At 37.3% G+C, this 7,044-nt stretch overlaps 1 long non-coding RNA gene and 1 pseudogene across 1 annotated transcript; one reads left to right on the top strand and one right to left on the bottom strand.

The window, feature by feature from the left end:
* The first annotated feature begins 702 nt into the window (after positions 1-702).
* On the top strand, positions 703-1,468 carry LOC107758684 (uncharacterized). Its single transcript, XR_001642050.1, has 3 exons — positions 703-784; positions 880-1,018; positions 1,122-1,468. It is a non-coding gene; the product is annotated as an uncharacterized LOC107758684 (long non-coding RNA).
* A 2,166-nt stretch (positions 1,469-3,634) lies between these two features.
* On the bottom strand, positions 3,635-4,705 carry LOC107758679 (trace amine-associated receptor 13c-like; annotated as a pseudogene).
* Between the last annotated feature and the right edge of the window lie 2,339 nt (positions 4,706-7,044).

The following is a 7,044-nucleotide window of genomic DNA, read 5'->3' as shown; positions in this document are numbered from 1 at the left end:
TTGTCATGTCAAGGACCTGAATTGAGATATTCACATAGATTCAACCTGCCACAGGAGCTGCTGAAACAGTTCTACTCTGCCATCGACTCTGTCCTGTGTATATCCATAACTGTCTGGTTTGGTTCAGCTACCAAATCAGACATTAGGAGACTACAACGGACAGTCCGGACTGCTGAGAAGATTATTGGTGCCTTCAACCTTCAAGAACTTCACACCTCCCTTCAAGAACTTCACACCTCCAGAGGGAGAAAAGGGGCTAAAAAAAAAAAAGTCACACCCCTCACATGGCATATTTATTGTGGCTTGTAAAATAATGTACAATGGGCTCTGCAAATGGGGGGTGGGCCTCTATCAAGGTAGTCTGGTGGGTTGATCTGTCATATACAGTTACATGTCTTTTTCAGTTTGTTTACTCTTACTGATGTCAGAAAATGTCAGTGATCTCAACTCTGAGGACCAATTAGAAAATGCTGACATAATCAGATGTTTATTATAAACAGGAAACAGACAGTGTTGTCAAGCGGTGATATTTATTTACAGTGTGTGAGTCTGGACCATACTAGCCCCAAACACTGAAAGAACATGAAACATATATACAAACTAACAACATGTTTAAATGTTAAAAATGATCAAACAAATAGAACTCAGACAAATAAACAATAAGAGACTGTTATTATACTACTATATAAGTATATACTTAGCCAGAAAATGAAGACGTTCTACTAGATTATGGCAGTGAGCAGGTGGATGTTCTTCTAAATCATTTTCAAGAAGTACTGCAAAGGTGAGATGTTACCCCATTACATTGTAGATTTAGATAGATGGATCATTAGATGTTTCTGCATATCATCATTTATAACTGTGCTTTGTTTGGGTTAGAGGTGGATGCCAGACAGACAACGTTCAAGGTGAGTGGAGAAGTCTGAAGACACTTGTAAGACAAACATTTCAAGACAAGTCCTACAGCAGCTTGTGGCAAACTTTGTCCACCAAAGAGCCATACAATGTTGACTACAAGGTAAATGTACACTTTTTACCATTTTCTACAGTACTTTAGGTAATAGTTTGCCTAATCTGAATTATTTATTTTTAATCAGTATAGTTGTTTGTTTCATTTCCAGAACATACTGCACCTTGTCGAGATGATGCTGATTCTACCTATATCAGCTGCACAGTGTGAGAGAGGATTCTCAGCACAGCACCGCATCAAAAACTCCACTCGAAGCAGTCTGCACGTATCCACCACGGAGGATCTTATTCGAATCAGCACTGAGGGACCTTCTCTGGAGAGATTTGATCCAAGCAAATGCGCAGAGAAGTGGCTGTCTTCAAGTAAACGTTCAAGAAAACCACACTACAAAGCCTGGCCAGCTGAAATATGCAGCATCTGATTGCTGTTCACTGTGTGGCAGGAACATTAATTGTGTTCAGCAGTGCAGATGTCAATAAAGCTTTTAAAAGGACAGTTCACCCAAAAATTAAAAATTCTGTTATCATTTGCTCACTCTCTTGTAATTCCAATACCTTAAGTCTTTCTTTCATCTTCAGAACTCACTTGAAGGTATTTTTAATATTATGTGTATATAATGACATTAGGGTGGGTAAATGATGACAGAATTTTTATTTGTTGGTGAACTGTTGTTTTAAATATATTTGAGCACTACACTTCAACGTCTGTACATTGTGTATTTGTGCATATGAAATTTATGCATGATTTTTTTGTGTTTTGAGGACAGCCTGTCTGTTTTTCTGAAACTGAAAATATTAAATGTTTATCTGAAGCTATGTTTCAGATTTTTTTTTCTCATGCTCTCCATACTTGTGTATGTTATGTGGCACATTAATATTGCGTTGTTTAAGGGGAAAAAAACAGAACACAGAAACACAGGGGAGTCCTACAGCAGCTTGTGGCAAACTTTGTCCACCAAAGAGCCATACAATGTTGACTACAAGGTAAATGTACACTTTTTACCATTTTCTACAGTACTTTAGGTAATAGTTTGCCTAATCTGAATTATTTATTTTTAATCAGTATAGTTGTTTGTTTCATTTCCAGAACATACTGCACCTTGTCGAGATGATGCTGATTCTACCTATATCAGCTGCACAGTGTGAGAGAGGATTCTCAGCACAGCACCGCATCAAAAACTCCACTCGAAGCAGTCTGCACGTATCCACCACGGAGGATCTTATTCGAATCAGCACTGAGGGACCTTCTCTGGAGAGATTTGATCCAAGCAAATGCGCAGAGAAGTGGCTGTCTTCAAGTAAACGTTCAAGAAAACCACACTACAAAGCCTGGCCAGCTGAAATATGCAGCATCTGATTGCTGTTCACTGTGTGGCAGGAACATTAATTGTGTTCAGCAGTGCAGATGTCAATAAAGCTTTTAAAAGGACAGTTCACCCAAAAATTAAAAATTCTGTTATCATTTGCTCACTCTCTTGTAATTCCAATACCTTAAGTCTTTCTTTCATCTTCAGAACTCACTTGAAGGTTTTTTTTTAATATTATGTGTATGTAATGACATTAGGGTGGGTAAATGATGACAGAATTTTTATTTGTTGGTGAACTGTTGTTTTAAATATATTTGAGCACTACACTTCAACGTCTGTACATTGTGTATTTGTGCATATGAAATTTATGCATGATTTTTTTGTGTTTTGAGGACAGCCTGTCTGTTTTTCTGAAACTGAAAATATTAAATGTTTATCTGAAGCTATGTTTCAGATTTTTTTTTCTCATGCTCTCCATACTTGTGTATGTTATGTGGCACATTAATATTGCGTTGTTTAAGGGGAAAAAAACAGAACACAGAAACACAGAAAATTGTCTGTGCTCCTAAATTTTTGACTGTGCTCCTAAATTTTTTTGATTAGGAGCACAAGTAATAAAACATAAAATTAAAATTAATCCTAATAAAAAAAAGTTACCGTAGAGCCCTGTTCTTAAACACATCTGAAACAAAGTAATCAAGGTCTTTAGATTCACTAGAAACTTCCAAGTGCATCAAAGCTGGTTGGAGCTAAACACTGGCCCACCAGAAGCAAGATTGGACATCCCTGGTTTAAATGCTCCACTTACAATTATAATATTGGTGCCAGCATCCTCTCTCTCTCAGCATCCTCTTTTACATATTTTAAATATTGTTTATTGGTACTTGCCTCTAGCACAGTCTAGTACAATGATGGCAACTGTTCGAATCATGTCTGAGATGCATTTACACATAAATATTGTGATATACACTTTATGTATAACAGCCTGTAATGGCACCTGTCTTCTAACCATCATGGAAACTCATAAATGGTTGATTTGAAACACTCTACAGCGCCACACACCACACAAATAGTGCTTCTCAAAATCAGTACACAACTGATTTCAATAGTGCATGATGCCAGCATCTTGCTCCGCTAATAGTGATATTCTACTAAGCATAAAATGCACACCACACTTAATATTGCATTACATATTTGAGTATTGAGACTTTTCAGTGTTGAATGAAATGTTTATTTATGATTAATATTTCTCCTGCTTTGTTCACCATCTCGAAATAATTTGTAGCAATACATTCTGGGACTTCCTACTCTTTTGAAGGATACATATGTTGCCGTCTACTAAATCAAACCCTTAAGCATTATGAATGACAGTCTGTAAAAATGTCAGTCAAAGAAGATGCTGGCTGAAATATTTTAAGAGTAAGAATGTGCTTTACTGACATTTTAAACCAGCGATAAAAGAAAGCATAGATAAGGGGATTCAAACCCGAGTTAACATACAAGGTCCAGGTTAGCAATGTCATTGTAGTGGAAGAGATTGCTGTGGATTCTGTTAAAGAACATATATAGAACGGAATCCCACAGAGCAAATAAACGGCCACAATGATTCCTAAAGTCAGAGCAGCTTTGCTCTCAGATTTTCTCCTCACTGAAACTTCCATTACACATTTACCACCTTTAAGAGAGTTCAAAACTTTTACTTGCTGTTGTGCGACATAAAAAATCTTCAAATATACAGAGATGATCACAATACATGGCAATAGGAAGGAAAAGGTCAAATCTGTGAATCTCCAAACAGGAGTAATCAAAACAATACACTGGCCGTAACAAACATCTGGTCTGTGTGAGGTATTAAAATATCCATTACTAATTACAAAGGCTATATTGTAAAGTGAACAACAACACCAGGAGACACAGATGCTTATTACAGTTTTAGTTGTGGTAATTTTCTGGGGATACTGTAAAGGGTGACACACAGCCACATAACGATCAACAGCAATTAAAACCAAATTACTAAGAGATGTAGAAAGGAGCAGCCCAAGAGTAATTACGAAGAGTCCACAGTAAGTGTCTCCAAAGTACCAACATGTCTCAATCAGATTTATGGCATCTACAGGCATTATAATAAGTCCAATAAGCAAGTCAGCTACAGCCAGAGAGAGAATGATCAGGTTGGTTGGAGTGTGAAGCTTCTTGAAGTGGGAGATGGAGATGATCACCAGCAGGTTCAGAAACACAGTGCATGCTGACAGCAATGAAAAACACACATACATGATATTGTGTTCATGTCTGGAGCGCTTTCCCTTGATACATGAAGAGTTGATGGCAGGAAAGCAGTACTGAGTCTCATGATCCTCTATACTCTGAAAGGCCATGAGTGAGTCTCCTCCTGTTAGGACTTTGTTCTGCTCTCCTTACTGTACTTTCATTTATACAGTGTCTGGATCAGACTGACCAACCCATCTACCGCCCACTCTGATGTTGCATGACATAATTGATTACATCACACAGTACTGCAATAGCTTGAAGTTGTCTACACTGGACACATCAAAGCAACCGTTGCAAATTATTTGTCTTTCAAGTCAAAAGTACTGCAAGTGTGTGGAGTACATCAAAAGTAGAGCAAGGCATCAGTTTACTGTCATGGACTTGTCACGTCACATCTATTGTAGACATTGATATTGGCTTTTGCTGCACTACTTACATTTCACATTGGTCTGTAGAAAAACAGCAACAGGCTGAATGAAAATTCTAATTCACTATCTGAGAGTAGATTATACTTTTGGAACAGCAGAAAAAGAACTCTTTTGCAAAAAAATAGAACTGGAAATTTTTATATTTATATTAGTGCTGTCAAAATTAGCATGTTAACGCAGGCAATTAATTTTTCCAGTTTAACGGCCTTAAAAAATGTAATGCAGTTAACGCAGGGGCAGAGCTAGTGTTAACCACCACACTCACAACTGCTGCCTCGGTCTCATTTTTCTTGACAAGAATTGCATTTATTTAGATGCAGAACGTCTTTACGACCACAATCATACAGGAGACTTTGCACTGTCTCCCTCATCTAACACACCCGATTGAGTTGCGTCAGACCTGAAGTGGGCCAGAAAAAGTAAAGAGTTGTGAGAAAATATGATGTGTGTCCAGCAGTGGCAGCTCTAAAAGTAACAGCAGCCAAATAACCTAATAACCCAGCTGCTGTGATGTCTGTTAATCAAAGAACAAAAGAAAAAGAGGAAATCAATAACTTTTGTAGCTTTAAGTAGAGGTCTGCGTGGACTATTTTTTTAGTCCTGCTCCCGCAAGGTTATATTCCGCACCCACCCGCTCCCTCTATATATTCACTCTTTGTTCACCCGCTGTCCGCGTGGAATAATTTTCTTCCCGACCCGGCCATTCCCGCTAAATTTAGATCTCGTTTCCAGAATCTCACATTTAAATTTCCGCTACTGAAAGAAAGAGAGATAGGCTGACAAATAAAAGTGTAGTCTGCACAAAATTGTGTCATTTTATTAGTCTTGTCAAGAGTCTTGAATTTATTGACTTTGACTTGAATTTATATAAATTATATTAAGACACAATTAATTTAATATTTTATGCAACACAGTAGGGGAAAAAAAAGTGTCAGAGAAAATAAAAATGTTGTACAAAAATTGTATTTATTATTTTTATTCGTCTTGTCAGGATACAATTTGTTTAACATTTACAACACAATAGCAAAAAAGTTTCGCAGAGAGAAAAAAATAATAATGTAGGTTGTACAAAAATAGCCTATTAGCTTTTTTTTTTCGTCTTGTCAAAATACTAAATCATTTTCCCGGTGGGCCGACAGAATGTTTTTTTGTTTTTTTTATACTATACCGAGTACTATCACGCAGGGACAGCGAGCAGCCAGTGGCCCATTAGTTTGTCTCCTGTTTTGACAGTGTAAACATCCAATCACAATGTGCTATAGACGGAGCAATGAAGTAGAGACCTGGCGGGATGGATTTTTCAGTCCCGCTCCCGCAGAAAAATACCTTATCTGGGCCCGCGACATTCATGTTTTGTCCCGCTCCCGCCCGCATAAAAGTAATCTACACTGTAACTGATTTTTGTAATTTGAACAGTATTTTACTGTAATATGTACAGTAAGATACTGTAAAATGTGTATACAGTATTTTACTGTAAACAGCAAAGGATTATGGGAAAATATACGGTCACTACTGTATTTCCTCACTACTGTAAATCAATTTACAGTATGAACTTGCCCGCAAAAAACTGACCAATGGCAAGGGAGATTTCTTTTTTGACTGTTTGGTTGAAGTGGGCAATCTGGCAATAAAAGGACAAAAGAGAAATGTTAACTCAACAAAAAGGTTAGTATATTATTTCTGTTTTATGCAAAACTGCGATATTTTAAGATGTTTTCACTTGTTAACAGCAAACTAACATTATTCATCGTGTCATTTTTCATGTCGGGAGTTGGAGCCTTTTTTTCTGACTGACGGCCGGAATGCCGCCAAAAGGCTGATAACATCGACTGGTGAGTAAGTTAAGGTCACCTATATTAGACGAAATAAACCTTAGTTAAACCGAGAAACACGTTTGTACGTTCTGCTGCCCTTTAATGCAAGTTAGCTCCTATGGTGAGTCGTTATTTAACCTTAACAGCAAATTAACATGAAATACTGAGGTAAAGTGCGTTAGGCAACATCACTGTTTCAGTGGAGATTTTAAACAGTATTTTCTAGTACTTATTTTGTTTGTTATTTTCAGATTTCTA

Source organism: Sinocyclocheilus rhinocerous, unplaced genomic scaffold (assembly GCF_001515625.1).
Source record: "Sinocyclocheilus rhinocerous isolate Xijiao unplaced genomic scaffold, SAMN03320098_v1.1 scaffold623, whole genome shotgun sequence".
Lineage (NCBI taxonomy): Eukaryota > Metazoa > Chordata > Actinopteri > Cypriniformes > Cyprinidae > Sinocyclocheilus > Sinocyclocheilus rhinocerous.
The sequence above is the reverse complement of the archived record's forward strand: the minus strand, read 5'-3'. Positions and strand labels throughout refer to the sequence as shown.